Source organism: Lonchura striata, chromosome 5 (genome assembly GCF_050655825.1).
Source record: "Lonchura striata isolate lonStrDom1 chromosome 5, ASM5065582v1, whole genome shotgun sequence".
NCBI lineage: Eukaryota > Metazoa > Chordata > Aves > Passeriformes > Estrildidae > Lonchura > Lonchura striata.
In genome coordinates, this window is record NC_140707.1 from 21,883,817 (window position 1) to 21,900,488 (window position 16,672).

Consider the following 16,672-nt stretch of genomic DNA (forward strand, 5'->3'; position numbering starts at 1 on the left):
ATTTTGTGGGATATATTCAACATGTAAAAACTCAGTTTTTATCTTTGTGTTGAGCTTTTGGGATCTGTTTGAAATCTCTTCTGCACTAAATACAGCATTAAAATGTTCCTTCCAAACCTCATATATTATGTGCTAATGGAATAGAGTCACTGGAGTATTAACAAACATGTACCCTTCTACAAAGCTCTTGATATTTCCTGTTGGATTCATTTTTTTTGCAACGCTTTGACATTTTCAGTTTATCAGATTTTAAGTATTTTTCTTAGTAAAATGGCAGACATCAACCATTTCACTCTCTACAAAGCTGACATGTAATTGTAACAGAAGGGTGAATAATACCTAAAGATCTCCAAGGAAATCTATCCTGTTGCTTTTTGGTATTTCTCTATCTAGTAATGTGTTCAGAAATTACATTAAATATCAAGTGGTGATTTTTGCTGATCACTTTAGAAATGATGCTAAAATTAAGGACCCAGAGGAAAAATACTGTACACAAGAAAAGTAGCCTGGGCTACATTGGGAAGAGTGTGGCCAGCAGATGGAGAGAGGTGATCCTGCCCTTCTACTCAGCCACACCTGGAAGTGTATCCAGTTCTGGGCTCCTCTGGAGAGGTTCCAGCAGAGGCCACAAAGGGGATGAGGGGTCTGGAGCCTCTCTCCAATGAGGAGGGGCTGCAGGAGCTGGGCCTGGTTAGCTGAGAGAAGGCTGAGAGGGGATCTCATTTATGTTTATAAATATCTCAAAGGTGGGCTAAGAGGATGGTGCCAGACCCTTTTCAGTGGTGCCCAGTGACAGAATGAGGAGCAATGGCCATAAACTGAAACACAGGAAGTTCCATCTCAACATGAGAAACAATTTCTTTACATTGAGAGCACTGGCACAGACTGTTCCAGGAGATGGAGGCTCTCTGGACACATTCAAAACCCACCTGAATCACTGGTGTCACTACTTTGGCAGGGAGGTTGGACTGGATGATCTCCAGAGGTCCCTCCAAGCCCTAATTATTCTGTGATTCTTATTATGAAAATGATGACTTGTACTTCCTTAAACCATCTAGCAAGTCAAACCGTCTTCTTGCAAATTGCTGTTCCTGTTTGGATTGTGTGGAGCTTTGCCCATGTACATGACCTATGGGTCTGTCTCAGTGGACTTTGATCACTCCAGAGAATCTGAATCCACTTCATATGAAGACGATTTCCCTTTTTCTGTTGCTTGACAGGAAGAGTTGATGGACATTTTTTCCCTATAGAGTAGGACTTGTAAATTCTTGTACAGCTTTTTACAAAATAAGCACAGATGCAGCAGTTTTTTAATCTAGTGTTATTCTTAGGTAGTAGTTGGTGATACGTTTTCTCAGGACAAAATCTCTTAAATTCATGATAAAAACCTCACAACTCACAATGTATCTTACACTCATCTGTCAGCTTATATGATTCAGAAGTTGTGAAGCTGGGAGGCTTTTCCTTCCTTTTGAAGGTGAATACTGTACAATCATCCTGTGTACTTATCTTCTGAGCATCTGCTTGGAAAATAAAACAACGTGCCTTTTTGACATCCAAGAAAGTGCTATAAAAAGTCTGTTGCTATGTTTAAATGCCTACACTCAGTTGCTATAGCAATAAAAATATCAAAAATTATGTACGAATTGCCACGGAGCATTACCAGCCCTTTCCTGGACAGGGAGATTGTGGGACTGAGACTGTGACAGAGGTGCTCAGTGTACTGGAGAGCAGAGTTGCCCCATAGTTCCAGGTGCCCTGTGGTGTCACCTGAGAGCAGAATGTGTCCCAACTATATGAATCCCAAACTGTCTGGGTCAAATGGGACAGTTGGGTTCCTGCTGAGTTCAGTTGCTTCTTCATGACCTGTATGTTGAATATTTGGACCAAGTTCCCATTTCTCTGCAAGATAAGCTGCTGAAAATGTTGACCTTTCTCTAAATTCCTTCAGCATGACAGGAAGTGTGAAAATCAGCTTACAGACTGCATCAGCCCATGTAGATTTTTCTCCCTGTAACGTCACACCTTGTTCCTGAGGCAGTTATGGGCACCCTGCTATTCAAGAGAAAAGAAATGAAATAATAGCTAATGGAATCTTTAGCATCTCTGTGGGGCTCAAAGTCTTGATGAATGTTGCTTCTCGAAGACAGCAGGAAATTCAACTTCCTTCATAAAACACAGCAAGCAGAGGAAGGCATGTTATTTTAGCAACTGTAGGCTTGGTTATGGAATTGAATTGTTTCCTCAGACATTTCTATGCCTCGTTCTCTTGTCTCCTGAGGAGTATTAGAGAAAGACTTGGAGAAATGGAAGCCTTGTTTGAAAGCTAAATAACTGGTTCTCTTTATTCCAATTAGCTTGAAGAATCCTCAAGGTTCAAATGAGACTGGCTCAAAATGCAGAACAGTGTGCAGGTCAATTTGCATATGTTAATCCACAACAGTCAGATAATTATTTCAAGTATTTTTTTTAACACACTCTTAGAAGTCCAGTTGAGAGGTCTGATATCAAGTGTGTATCAGTGGTAGAAATACATATTTTAAACTTTTGTTTCAGTTGTTAGTTATTATTTAATACTCTTTCAAGGGTGTTATAAACATGCTGATGAAGTGATTCTTAGAGGCAACTATGATACTCTGTATTTTGAAGGCCCACTTAAATTCTGCACTACCTCTAAGTACATTTGAGCTTTTTAATTTTTCTAAAAACACAGGATAAACTACTGCCATGTACATGGATCACAGTTTTTCTCAAAATAAGCATTGCAGTGTTACATATATAGTTGCACCCTTCTCATTTCTACTAGCTTGTGTAATCTCAGTACAGTAATTTTCTAGAAGGAATCTTGAGCATCTTTGGGATTTAATTGTACTCTTTAATTTTGGTTTTAAGTGCTGAAAAATGTGACAATTTGTAGCTTCACAGCTGCACAAACTCCAGTGAGTGTGGAAACATGTCATTCTCAACCTCTGTGGGGATTCTTTGTTTACTTTCCAGCTGTTCCAAATGGAGTACTGGACAATTACCTGGGTTTATCCTTAAATGAGAATGTCAACAGTACTGACTGTGGGTTTAGTTTGTTGGTTGTTGCTTGCTTTTGGGGTTTTTTTACCAATCTAATAGGGGAGTCCAAATGTTAGACCCATAAATATTTATTGATACTTGTTTATTAGAGTCCTGTGTAATTAAAATTCCAAAGGTTATCCTTTTATGTCAAGCCTGGGAGGTGCTTCTATGGCTACACATGATGTGCCTGTAAAACCAGCACGTCTGTGCTGCATTTACAATATTGTAACTTTTGCTGTTGAGACTATGTGGTCACATGAATAACCTAATTGGAGAAGGGGAGAGGACAACAGAGGAGATGTGTGGAATTTAAAAACTCTAGCTTTTATTTTTCATGACACTGTCAAATACTTGAAACAAAGAAACCTGATTTCCCTTAGAACTCTGTCCATAGCACCCTCACCACAGTTGTTATGGCATTGGTTTATTCTGTATTTCTATACTATTCTATTTAGTCTCTGCTTCAGATGCTGTTCAGATCTGAACTTGCATCTGCCATGGAAATACAAGCTTCCTGATATCTGCCAGTTCCTGCATCAGCTTAGCTTGAAACTCTTCACCAGCTTATGGCAGTGCAGGAGGAAGAGGGAAACCTCAACATACAACATTAGGTACACAAGCTTTTTTCCAGAGAAAAAGTACTACATGGCTATTGTTTAGAGACACGTTTCTCTTCAAATGTTGTAGCCTTCTTTAAGTGTTAGCTATGCATTTATTCTTTCCAAAATCTTTTTTTGGTGTTGTTTTCCTTGGACTAAAAATGATGTGTTTATTCTGGTTGTCAGCCAACTATCTTTCCCTCTTCTTCCCTGCCCTCCCTTCATTCCCTCCCAGTACCCTTTGAACTTCTCAGACTTGTTGAATTTGGCAGGAGAGGATTGCAAAAGTATTAAACTCCTATAAGTGAAAATTAGTGGTGTGGTAAGAGAGGAGAGATCCAGCTTAGTGCTGCTACGGGGAAAGGCTTCACTGTGAGCTGAAATTATCACTGATGCTGTTTGATCTGCCAGCTGGCAACCTGGCATGTGTGAAGCTTAAAACCAGGCACAGCAAATGCTGTCTCTTGGCTCTCCAGACTGGTAGGAGATATGTAAGCTTGCTATGAGGGAGATAAGACACAAATAATCAAAATAAAATACCTGAAGAACAGGTTTTGATAGCTCAGCTGCTTAGAACCAACCAATTTTTTAACGTAGGGAGACACAGGTTACCAAATGGTCTGTTTGTGCACTGCTATCTTTATTTTGGAAAAGATTCGTAAATGTCTGTGAAACAGATCGTGAAAGCTGCAGGCTGATAACTCCTGTGATTTCACACCAAGTTCTAATAGTTGGTGGCAGTCCATATGTTTGTCTGCTTTCCAAAGTGGTGCAGAACACTGTTAGTTTGTAACAGACACCCTCATCTCTTTTGCAGATTTTTCCATTGAGGCCCCAATGCCTAAAAGGAAAAGGTCTGAGGTTTCTGCAGTCTTTGGGAACAGGCTATAGACTCTGCTCAGCCTGCTCTTTAGGCATGTCAGTCAGGCTCATGGGAATGTGGTTAGTGGACAGGTTCTTCCCATGGCAAGTAAATGTCAGCCATCCGAGTAGAGGCAGCCATTCTAATTAGACTTTCCTTATGCAACAGATGTTTTGAAGCTTAGCCAGGGTGAATAAAGTAATACCCAGAGACAGCAGCCCTTATCTGCTTTCTGGTCATTTAAAAGGGCAGTTGGGGCACAGGAATCTGTTCCCTGAAAATTTTCTTGCATCTGAAGTGGTTTTTCCACACATTATGTCCTTTTGTGCATGTTCAAGGTGACTAGGCAAACTCTAAGGCTGATGAAACTCCAGGACCTCCACTTGGACTCACTACTTTAGGTGCTCTATAAATCACCTGTCGTAGGTTTAGGGTTTGTTTGGCTTTTTAATATATAGGATAATACTGGTCTCTTTATCTGAAGTCTACTCAGGGTATGCAGATATTTGGTTTATGGATGAGGAGTGTTTTTGTTGTTCTCCTTTTTAAAATTAACATTGGGGAAACCAGCAACACTAAACAGATGCTCTCAAAATGAGATATAGTGATCCTGTTAAAGAACTCCCCTTCTCTCTTCCTTCAGGTCACTTCAGAAGTTTCTAGAGATCCTTTTTGTTGAAGTAAACTTCAGTAAAAAATGGCAGAATGAGATCTTATTTGCTCTTAAGCAAACTGCACACTTTGTTTCTGTTACTCACTGGTTTGTTTTTCTGTGATTATTTGAAAGTAGTAACATCCTGTTTTCTTTCTTTGCCTGATCATCTGCTTTGAAGGAGTTGTTCATTTTGCTTGAACAAACAAAAAATCCCACCATTTTCTATCTAGTATTGACTTTGTTTCTCTATGTTTAAAATAGGAAGATCCTGCCTACAGCATTCCAGCCATCAGCCTGCTGAATATTCATTATCCTTTCTTCACCTGTGCAACAGGCCATTATGCTGACCATGAGAATTCCAGACTTTAAATTCCTCTGATAGGTAATCAGCTTTTTCCTTGTACTTTAAGTTTTATTTCTGTTATTTGAAACAGTTGGGCTAATTTCTAATTTGTGGGTCTCATCCAGTGCAGTGAGTAAGGAGCCCTTTACACAGGAGAGTTGCACAGGTCAGTTGTTATTCTGACAATTTTTAGCATATTTCAATTTTTTTTCCCTTGATCAACATATATGTTGTCCATTTGCTAATTTTTAAATTAAATGTTGCTTTATGAACAATTTTAATTAAACTCTTCAGTAAAAATTGTGGATGGGGTCATAGATGAGAAGATATGAAACCCTAAAAAAATTGTTTCTAGAAGATAAAAATAATTGTTGGATTGTGTAATATTCAAAGAGCTATATTTTTTCCCATAACTATCAAACATTATTCCACTGAACTGAATGCTCCACCTAGATGGATGTTGGTAAAACTCAGGATGTAAGTGTGCATTCTTGGTGACTGGAAGTGCAATGTGCTTTGGGTATGTGACAAAAGTGAGATTTAGTTCAGCAGTGCAAGAAACAAGACAACTGCTTTTAGGTAACACCATGAGTTTTACTACAGTAAATTTAACCGTTTGGACCTAGCCTGAAGCAGTATCTATTGCAAAATGCCAACATCTGATAAGCAGTTCAGGTGAAGAAGCAAGACCAATGGCCAGTTTCACTGAAGTGCATTGGGGAGTGATACTTTCTTCTTCACAGTAGTAAATCTTTGCTGTACTGGAAAGTGTTTTTGGAAAGTGATGAAGAATTACATTCACAGTATTTTGAATGCTCTGAGGTTCTTAAAATGCAAAAAAATCCCAAAAACACCATTCCCAAAATATTTGTAAGACATAGTAAAAAAATGTGTCATTATACAGTGAAGAACTAAATCTCTTGAAGAGGTCAGAACTGAACTGTTGTGTCTGTCACTTTCTTAAGCACAAGGTTCAGTTATTTTCTGCTGCAATTGTCCTATGAAGTAATGATTTAAGTGGGTGGAATTTAATGTTCTAGTCAGTTAATAAGATTAAATAATGTACCAGTGCAAAGCATATTCAGCATGTTTTCAATATTCAGACCTTCCTCAGGATTATTAACTCAGCACAGTAAGGGCTGCAGCTGGGCAGCTTTGTGAGAGTGAACTGAACAAGTAACTGCTGCCTGTCTGCAGAGTAACCTGACTAGAAAAACTGTGTGATTTATTAATGCCTGACTTTTGGGTTGGTGTACTTGAAGAAATACATATGAGGGCAGAGTATGAACCTAATGAGTGAACTAAATAAAATTCCATTACTCCACCCTGCTTAAAAAAATGAAGAAAATTAAATTTTAATGCCAAAAGCACTGATTTAGTGAAATTGGTAACTCTGTAGTTGAATATTCATGAAGCTCTGCAGCATGTTCACTTAAGATATTAATTGTAATTCAAACAAGCTCTGTGATTCAAATTTGCTTTTTGTTTCACCTCAGTTCAAAAGTACACTTTACACTTATTTAGAATTGGAGTGGATTTTTTCTGTCTGTGATAGAAAAGTGAGGTGCCATTCACACAGGCTGGCAAATAAATTGTTATGGTAAGTACTGTAGTTGCCCTGCTTTTTTATCTTCTAGATTCCATTGTTTCTTCAGAAAATAATTTCTGATTTAACTGGATAGTGAGAATGTTAGAGAAAAAATACAGCTAGCTTTGACTTTAAGTATTTCCTTTAATAAAAATACATAAATGGCATGTTCAGTTAGTAACTTTATCCTCTTTGTTCTGTACAAATATACTTTTTTTTGTTTTCAACAGGGTTAAAAACATAACACTTGGAAGGAACACTCAAAAAAACAATTTGTAGGTTGTCTTTAAGTGCCATGGAAAATCAAATAAACATTGTTCTAACTAAGAAACATTAACAACAAGAAGAAAAGTTTGGAAAAAAATATTTACATGCCTTAGAAAGATGTTCAACACAATTCAACATCATCTTATTTGTGGAGATCAGACAGTATAATTGGCATTAATTTATATTTAGGGGTTTTTTTTGTGTAGGTATAGACATTATACATTTTGTTTAAGCTAGCTTGGCAATTGTTACTTGTTTGTAGTCAGTTGTTGGGTATAAAGAAGAAATGAAGGGAATATTTGAAAAAAGATGATTGAAACATACATGAAATGTTTCTAGAACACCTAGAAACTCTAGTTCTAAGTTCTGCCTTTCTAATTCTCTCTTATTTCTTTTGATCTGTGAGAAAAAAATATTGGGAAGATGATTTTCTAATTAGTGCAGCCTAGGATTTGGATAGAAGAGACCATTATTAAAGAGAATTAAGATTTAAATTCTTAAGAACTTAATTTCTTAGCCAATATATTTAAGAATTACGAGAAGGATAGAAACTGTCTCTCTTTAGTTTGCTATTCCTTCCACTGCCCCAGGAAAAAATTTTTTGAAGGTAATCTGAAGTCACTTCAGGAAAGGCTATTATATAAAAAAGATTAATTTTAACCTAACAAAGTTTGTCTCCCTGGGCTTCCCTGTAGTCATCTGAGAAGTGAAAGGTTCCTGCAGAATACAATTCAGAGAGCCTAAATTAAATTCCTGATTTTAGGACAGGAACTTAAGTTGATTCAAAACCAATAAAAACCAAACCAAACAAACAAAAAATCAAATAAGCCAAACTGGCAGAAAACTTCAGGAGACAAATGGCCTTAGGTAAAGTGAGTCCTTATGAGAGGTTCCCTTCATACATATTCTCATGCCTCTCAATATGTTGCAAGTAAGTGGTATTATTAATAACACAATATTGAAGATGATGAACAGAATAAAATAGGTCTAGGTTGTTCTTCACTTGGTTCTTCCCCACAGAGAGCATCAACTTTGGTCTTACTGGTTTTGGTAGGAACACTTGAAAGAGATCAGCCTTTAGTAACTGTATCCAGCCATATCCCAGCTATGAATCTTTGCATGAAAACAGCAATTTCAGTTGACAAGTAAAAACAGGTATTGTCTGTGAGACAACAATTGCTTCCTCAGCTTATCAAGTTTTGATTTCTTTATATCAACTCTAATAACTATAATAGGACTAATGCAAAGGTGGTGTTCAGTTTAACTGAATTGATAAAGAGACACAAGTAAACTAGATGAAGTTTCATAATGGTTATCAAATCACAATGCCTAAGGCAAAACTGAGCTTGTGAGCTTCAAGGGGAAGAGGGATGCTGAGGTGAAAATTTGACTTTTGGGTGTTGGAAGAACTGTTTGTCATGTTCCTTTACTTACCTGTACTCCAAGGATTTGTTACTAGGAAGCTTTCCCTGCTTAGTCCTGTCCTGCAAGCCATACAATGGGAGGACAAGGTGTGACCTGCCAAGGTTGAAGGCATAATTGTGTTGCAGCAAAACAGCACGGGGAAAACCTGCAGGTTTAGAGGCAAACAAAATGTACAGCTTGTCTCTTCAAAGTAGACAGTGGAAGCTTCAATTGGAAGTTTGTTTCTTTCTGTAGTGAGTGGAAACTTTGATTGTGCTTTGTGGAAAAAAATAGTTTTCTCACAAAATTTTCTAGACAAGAATTAAATGTAGTTTATTTTGATCTTGTGCATCTGTGATGGAGTATCTAGCAATAGTGAAAGGAAACTTAGTATGATATGTATTAACTCTGTTAAAGCAACTTTATTGTGGAGTTTGTTATGAGTTTACTAGTACACAAGGGAAATAATCCTTTGAGTGTGAAATAACTTTTAGAGTTGTGAAGTCATGTGGCCGTTTTCAAGTTTTTTAATATCTCAGGGGGAAAAAACATCCATTGTATCATAGACCAATCTTATATTTTTGTTTTTTACATTTCTTTGCCTACTAAAATGATGTTTATACTGGCTGAACTAGTAAGAAATATTAGAGGAAGACAAGTGTTTCAAGCCTCTACCCCAAAAATGGATTTATTCTTACTGCTGTGTATTCTGTAAGACAAAACCAGTGGGAGTGCAAGAGCATCTTAAGACATTTCCGCAGTTTGCACCATTGGTTTGAGCTGAGATTATTCTCATGTTTTTTTCTGACTCAGCCACATGTGAGGCTTTTGGACCAGGAGTGTAGGCAGCGTTGTACAGCTGAATATATGTGACAGGGAGAGGTGTCATCTCAAAATAAAAAAAGACACATTTTTGCTGTGAGAGCAATCGTTCACTGGAACAACCTCCCCAGAGATGTGGTAGTGTCCCCATTGCTGGAGGTTTTCAAGATACAGTTAGAGAGAATGCTCAATAATCTCATCCAGGCTCCCTTTCCCACAAAGAGTTGGGCAGGTCAATCTTTCAAGGTCTCTTCCAACCTGGGCTGTTTTGGGATTCAGTGATAATAAATAGGAAAAAGATGGAGAACAGCAATAATACTTTGTAATCAAGAGCTGTGTAAACCTTTATGACAGTCTCAGCTTCTTAATTTTCTGGTAGTTTCTGTGTTGATTTGCACCTGTGTCTTCTATAAAAAGGAATTGAAAACAAATGGGATTTTCTTCACAGAGCCATAAAATTAGGAATATCCTTTAGTGTGTGTGCAAGCAGATGTGCTTGTGCGTGTAAGACTGCAAAGTTTGGAAAGTGCTGGTTTACTGTCATTTTTCCCATGAAATTAATTTTTTTCTCTATGATGCATCTTAAAGAACTGAAAACACTTTCAGTGACCTGCCACCCAAATAGCCTCTTAAAAACATCTGAAGATTGCTCATCTGCAAGACTCTAAAACGTGACAAAGCAGGGAGATGCCAGACATTCTTCAGGCTGAGATATGTTTACTTCTTCATGGAAGATGCTTAGAAATCCAGCACAGTATCATCCTGGGTCTTAGTCCTGGCTGTGGTCTTAGCATGTGCTGTTTTTATTAACTAGAAAAATGTAAGAAAAAGTCCTTTTCTCCCATTGCTTTCTTTCAACTTCCTGTGGTAACAAATTCAATTATTTATTTGTATGCTGTTGTGAAGGAACTTTACTCAAACGACTGCCTAGTAACTGCTTTTGGCATTCTTATCCATATGTTCTGTGAGGAATTGAGGGAAAACAATTATTAGACCACCCTCTTCAGTGTATTCATCACTTTCTAACCTGTTTCTATACAGAAGTGTCCTTCTTTGCATGGAAACCATTTGCAATTATCAGTCTTTCTTCTATGAACCATTTGTTTTTATGTTGTTGGGGGTTAGTTGTTCTTTCTGGGGGTGTATGTGCTTGTTTAGTTTGGTGGGGTTTTTTTTGTTTGTTTTTTGAGATGTGACTAGAACTGTTTTAGAGATTTGGTCTCATATTCTAGGCTGTTTCTAGCTCTTTCCTATTAATTCTTTACATTTTTGCCTTTTTGACTGCTGCTGAATGCTATTTTCAGAGAATTATTCAAAATTACTCTGAGCTCTTTTCTGACTTGTAAAATGTAATGATGGGCTTTTCTTTAACTAAGTGGTGTTTTTTTTTTTTTTTTGTTTTGTTTTTTGTCATTTGCATCAATTTGCCTTTTTCAGCATAAACTGCCTTGGCTGTCTTTAGCTCTGATTTTCCCGTCTCATCTTTAATAATCTGTACAGACCCACTTTTCCAGATTCTTCAGGACTATGTTGAACACCTTGGTACTTGTGGAAGTGTAATATCTGCAGCACACAGAACAACTTCTGTCCTTTATTTGCTTCCTTCAGTTACAGGAAGTATTTGTCTTTTGTCCTGTGGGAGCAGGACAGGGAGTAGGGAGTTTCCTCAAGATGCTTGATAGAAAATTTTGTCAAAACCTCACCTTGAAAAACACATGTTGCTTGTATTAAAGTGCTTGTTGATTTCTGTAAAGGAATTTAATGAAATAGCAAAATTTAGACTGCTGGACAGTCCTGTATTTACCATTCTTGTATCTGGATCTATTTAGTAATAAAATATTACATTAATTTTTTATCTAGGACAGTTATTATCTAAAAGTTAGGAACTAGGATGAAAGTCTTAAGTGATAATAAAATTATAAAGAAATCAGATAATAAAATTATAAAGCAATTCCTTCAAATCAGAAGTTTGTTTTGTTTGAGCAGAATAACAAAGCAGCTCAGGGTCAACATCAAAATATTGAAGGAGATGTTTGGAAAGAATGAGCAGCCTTCACTGCGTGCTTTTATCTCAGTTTCTTTAAGGCTTTTTATTTGCCTTCCATTACCTCAGGTGATAATGCACAGCTTAAACCCCCAAAACTTTGATTAACAATAAAACTTTTGATGCATTGGTATTTCAGCATTTCTTCTACAAAGATTAGTCATATCTTTTTAGTCTTATGGTATTGTTAAAATTACAATGAGTTCCTATATCTTCTTGTAAGAGATATTTTCTAATTAATTTACCTGGTTTTGTGCCTTTTTTTATTTCCTAATATATTAGAATCACTGAATCTTTTTCATTCCATAAGTCTCTACAAATGTTTTAAACTTTAATGCAAAATTGTTTACTTTATTTGACATGAAGAAAGAAAAGAAAGGTAAAGTAATAAAGCTTAATGTTTGTGACTACATACTTATTGTATACAAATTGTATATAAGTAGGCAAATACAGAATGCCATTTTGACTCATCATATATAAAGTTGTAAAATTAGCAATATAACAATTCCTTAGTAGAGTGATGACAAAAGCAATACTGAGTTATAGCATAACTTAAAAAGTGCAATGAAACAGGAGTAAGAAACATGAATTGGGGTCAGTTTAGCTCAGTATCAAGATATGATTGCTGCTTCTTTCCCAATTTGTCTCCTTGCTCCTCTCCCAGGAGTTACCAAACTGTCATCAGCTGCAATGGAACAGGAGGTGTTGTACAAACTCAGGCAGCTTGTACCAGAGCTGAACTTGCTGGTTGTGAACTGAGGAAGTGAAATGCAATTCCATGTCTGACTCACTGCTCTTACTGCAGATATGGAGTGCCCTCAAAGAACCAGACAATTGCAGTAGGTCTGATATTTCTGTGGCAAATCTTGACCCATGTTATGTCCTGGGGTTTTTTTAAAGCTTCATAGAATGTGAGTAACTCTGTTCCTTTTATGTCCTTTTTACATCCCCTATTTTCATTTTAGGTTTTGAGGTAAAAATGTCAAAACTAGTATGTGAAATCTAGCTCCCAATGTGCAGAATTCTCTTGCCCTGCAGAAGTAGTTCTCTGGTTTAAGCTCATCTCTTTCCTAGGGCCTTCCTGTGCACAACACTGATAAAACCATACCAAATAAGTGTGGGGTTTTTTTAGACATTGATGAGATGAGATTGTGCATAAAACTGGTACATTACTTTTTGGACCAACTCCTGGATATAATCAGGAATGGAATGGTGTTGGCTAAATAATTTTATCAGGGAAAGATTTTGACATGAGGAGCATTTTGGTACATTTGGCTTGTGCTATTCCAGAAGAGCAGAGCTGTTGTTTTCCCCAAAGCTTTTTTTTCTGAACTATCTTATTACCCAGAAAAATGTGGGGTTTTGATACAGTATGTGCCAGTCAATGCATAAAAATTCCTTTCTTGTTCTGACAGTTTTGATTTCTATTATTAACTTTCTTTGACCTAGGTTTTGAAAAACAATAATTGAAAATGGCAGAAATAAGGTTAGCAAAGAGTGTGGTATCTGGTAGCCTTCTAAAAGAAAATGAGAAGTTATTTTTCTTACCATGCTTTCCAGGTGATGCAAGGCAATAAGGATAATTTTCCAATTTGAGTGCAAATTGTAAAGATTCCGAATCTAGAATTGTAACAAGCAGCCAAAATAGGCCTCATTTTCTTCCTGCTGAGAAGAGTTTAAAAGTAAGAGGAATTCTGTACTTCAGTCACTTAAATCATCAAAGGTTAGCTTTGATGTTGCACATTTGGAAATGCTGACTGTCCATACGCAGAATACATCAGTGTTTCCTTAAAGTGAGGACACTACAAATAGATGGTTAAATTCTCCTTTAGTCCTCAGTGGAAGACAAATAGAATGATTGAGGTGCTTTTGAAGAGGATGGTGTAAAGAACATTCACTTCTTTACTTTTAAGGACACATAGAAAATAAAAGGCAGGATTGCTTTTAGCAATTTTTTGCTTTTTAGCATTACCATGTGCTCCCAATCTTGAAAATCTGTGGGTAGAGACTTTGTATGATGTAGTGGAAAGGCAGCTCTGGAGCTCGTTTGGGTTGGTTTGGGTTTTTTTAGTACTAGCAATAATCCCTTGTCCCTCATTTTGGATTCTGATGGCATGCAGAACTTCAAGAGCACAGGAAATGGGGACTTGCTTGTCTTTTCTCACAAACAACTGCTTGCTTTCATTTTCAGACCATCCTTTCTGCAAGTCAGCAAGCCTGTTCTTTCTGAAGTGATGAAAGAATGTGGTTTTTCCCTTTTCCCCACATTAAAATAAAGAGCTCAGGTTAACTTTTCCTGAAGCTTCTGCATCTGGATTTCCCATAAGAACAAAAAAGTGCAAATTATTTACCCTATAATTTTGGCCATGGGTTCTTAATTGCAGCCCCTGGCAAGTCTCCTTCTGGCCACATATAGTTCAGGGCAAGTAGCTGATTTGGGGATCTGAGCAGGAGAGAACCATGACACTTCTCAAGTCAGAGATGCAGCCAGAGATTACCTGAGAGAGGCTTGCAAGTGCTACCTGAGATTAAGTATCCCGTTGGGATACTGGTATTTTCAAACTAGGGACAGTAGGCAGAGCATCACTTTTCAGAAATCAGATAAAGCATTTGTGTAGTCAGTCAGTTGTAATGGTAATATGATGCACTGCTCTACCAAAAATATCAGTCAGAACTCAGCTGTCCTCAGTCTTTTCATTTCAAGACTTTGTTTGCACTGAGAATTTGGACACAGGGTTATTTTCACACTATGAAGTTCTTACAGTAAGTGTTCCCAAACTGATGTACTTTTAAATTTAAATTTAATTTTAGGAGATGTGATAGGAAGAGGCAGCATATTTACAGCACAATTCAATTTATGTAAAGGCTGCTTGCAAAAGGGTTCATCTCACAAAGTTCACCAGATGTTATTTATGACTGAAGTTGAACTCAGTGCTGTGCCTGTATTATAAAAGAACCTTTTAAATAATGGAAATTAATATTTTACTGTGTGAGATATAAGAACAGCCATATCATGAGCACGCCTGATGGAACAGTCTCTGTGCTAATAGCTTGTTTCTGTATGATGCATGAATTTTGGGGTATTTATTTCACCCTTGTCTTAATTACCACATCATCCCATCTAATGCAACACCTTCACAGTCTTCAAATTATTAAATCAAATATGCTTTGTTGGTTTCAGCTTGAAATTAATAACTGCCTCAATTAGCCCAATTAGCAAAAGAGGGACTCTGAGGAATTTATTGTTGATTCAGCATGTGCCTTATTGGAGGGTCATCCAATGCAATTCATTGCTAACTTGGTCAGTAAAATGCACATAGAATATCTTTGCTAAATGCATCAGTAACAAAGTGATCTTTCTGTCTCTGAATATTATGGGTCTTGGCTTTTAAATACCAGTTTAAAAAAAAAACAAACAAACAACCAAGATCAGGCTTCATCCAAGCTACTGAAACTCTGCCTTTACACAGTACATAAGTTGAATTGTGCTGTAAATATACTGCCTCTTCCTATCACACCTTCTAAAAATTAAATTTAAATTAAAAAATGCATCAGTTTGGGAATGCTTACTGTAAGAATTTCATAGTGTGAAAATAGCACTGTGTGACTGCATCTGAAGGGTTCTTGTCAGGGTATTTATAATGTCCCAGAAGCATACAGTCAGAAGCAAGGAATAACACAGCACACAGAAATCTGTAAATGATTCAGCAATAGAGGAAAATGACCTTCTACAAAGTGTGTTTGCAGAATTTTGTATTGCATCTTTTGAGAAAGAAAGAGGGTTTGGTTCCAATTTTTCATTTACATCACACCTGAATGAGACACTGAGGACTTCCTCACCCCACCTCTTTGGAGAATACTAAAATTGAACAATCATCCTTTGTATTATTAATATGTTACTGTTGTTGTTTCTGTTGTTGCTGCTGCTGTAATACCTGTTTTTAGAGCTAGATATTGATGAGAGAAATTAGTATTGCTGCTGGCTTCAAAATTACAAGGTGGCATTACAGAATGTTACTGCTTTTTCACGCTACTGTATCATACGCTGGCAGGAAGGAAGAGGTGATATGGTGAGCTTTGTTTTTTCACAGACAGGTAGATCTGCATATTTCATGTGTACTCTAGGAATAAAATTGGACTGTTCCTAGCAAAAACAACAATTCTTGTGACCTAATATGCAGCATCCCCGAATCCAGGCTGGGCCATTGCAACCTGGATGAGTGAACTACCAGGTCTGTAGAAAAAAGTAAGCAGTCAAAATCCACACAATGGCTGTTGATTTGAATAAGTTGATAGTGAAGATATTCCTGTCCTGGTGTACAGCAATATTTGAAAAAACATTCAGTGGGCTAAGATCTATCATTCCTTTCTCATAAAAAGTAAATTAAACATGTTCATGCTCTTTTGGCGTGTGTTCATTTTTGCAATGCAAAAATAGGTGTCCATGTATCACTAAAGTAAGCAAATGTCAATCTGATTGTGTCCAGGAAGGATAAAATGGGAATAAAATGCTTGCTTTGCTGCTTTGCCATTTATCTATGCAAGATGGAAAGCCAAGTATAATCTCCCTGCTTGAAAGCCCACAATTGCATTCTAGATCCCAAAAAAATCTATTTATTGTTGGTTTGTTCAACAAAGTTTCCCCTCTGGGATTACCCTTTGTGATTGGGAAAGAAAGAATTGCATTTCTTCATTTGGAAAATCTTTTTGCTTGACTAGCAACAAGACTCCTGGGTCACTAAGCAATAGTGTTCTGCCCTAATTGACTTCAACTTACTTGTGTTTCTAAGTCAGGCCTTTGGTAGTCAGTTTTTCCAAATTATGTAAAGTTTATATCCTGCTGCCCTGTAAAGCAGAATAATTTATAAAATGTTTCTATGTAGAAATTGCTTTCAGTCATTTTACTTCATATAGAAACCTTAAGGTTTTTCTTTAAAAAAGATGAATTGACAGCAAGAAACACTGATTTTTTTTTTCCCCTAATCTTATCTGTCTCCCCTCCACACAAATGTATTTGCTCAC

The 16,672-nt window shown here is 37.0% G+C and overlaps 1 protein-coding gene across 38 annotated transcripts in view; it reads left to right on the forward strand.

The window, feature by feature from the left end:
* IRAG1 (inositol 1,4,5-triphosphate receptor associated 1) overlaps positions 1-16,672 on the forward strand; it is a 96,677-nt gene that overhangs the window by 41,054 nt on the left and 38,951 nt on the right. For 29 of the 38 annotated variants that reach the window (XM_085581333.1, XM_085581335.1, XM_085581337.1 and 26 more), the window contains one exon: positions 5,444-5,564. The exons of 6 other annotated variants lie outside the window; for them this stretch is intronic. The gene's annotated coding sequence lies outside the window, so the exon portion shown is untranslated. Of the gene's footprint in view, positions 1-5,443; positions 5,565-5,650; positions 5,692-16,672 lie in introns of all 38 variants that reach the window. 3 more of the 38 variants (XM_085581343.1, XM_085581339.1, XM_085581341.1) reach the window with 1 other exon arrangement.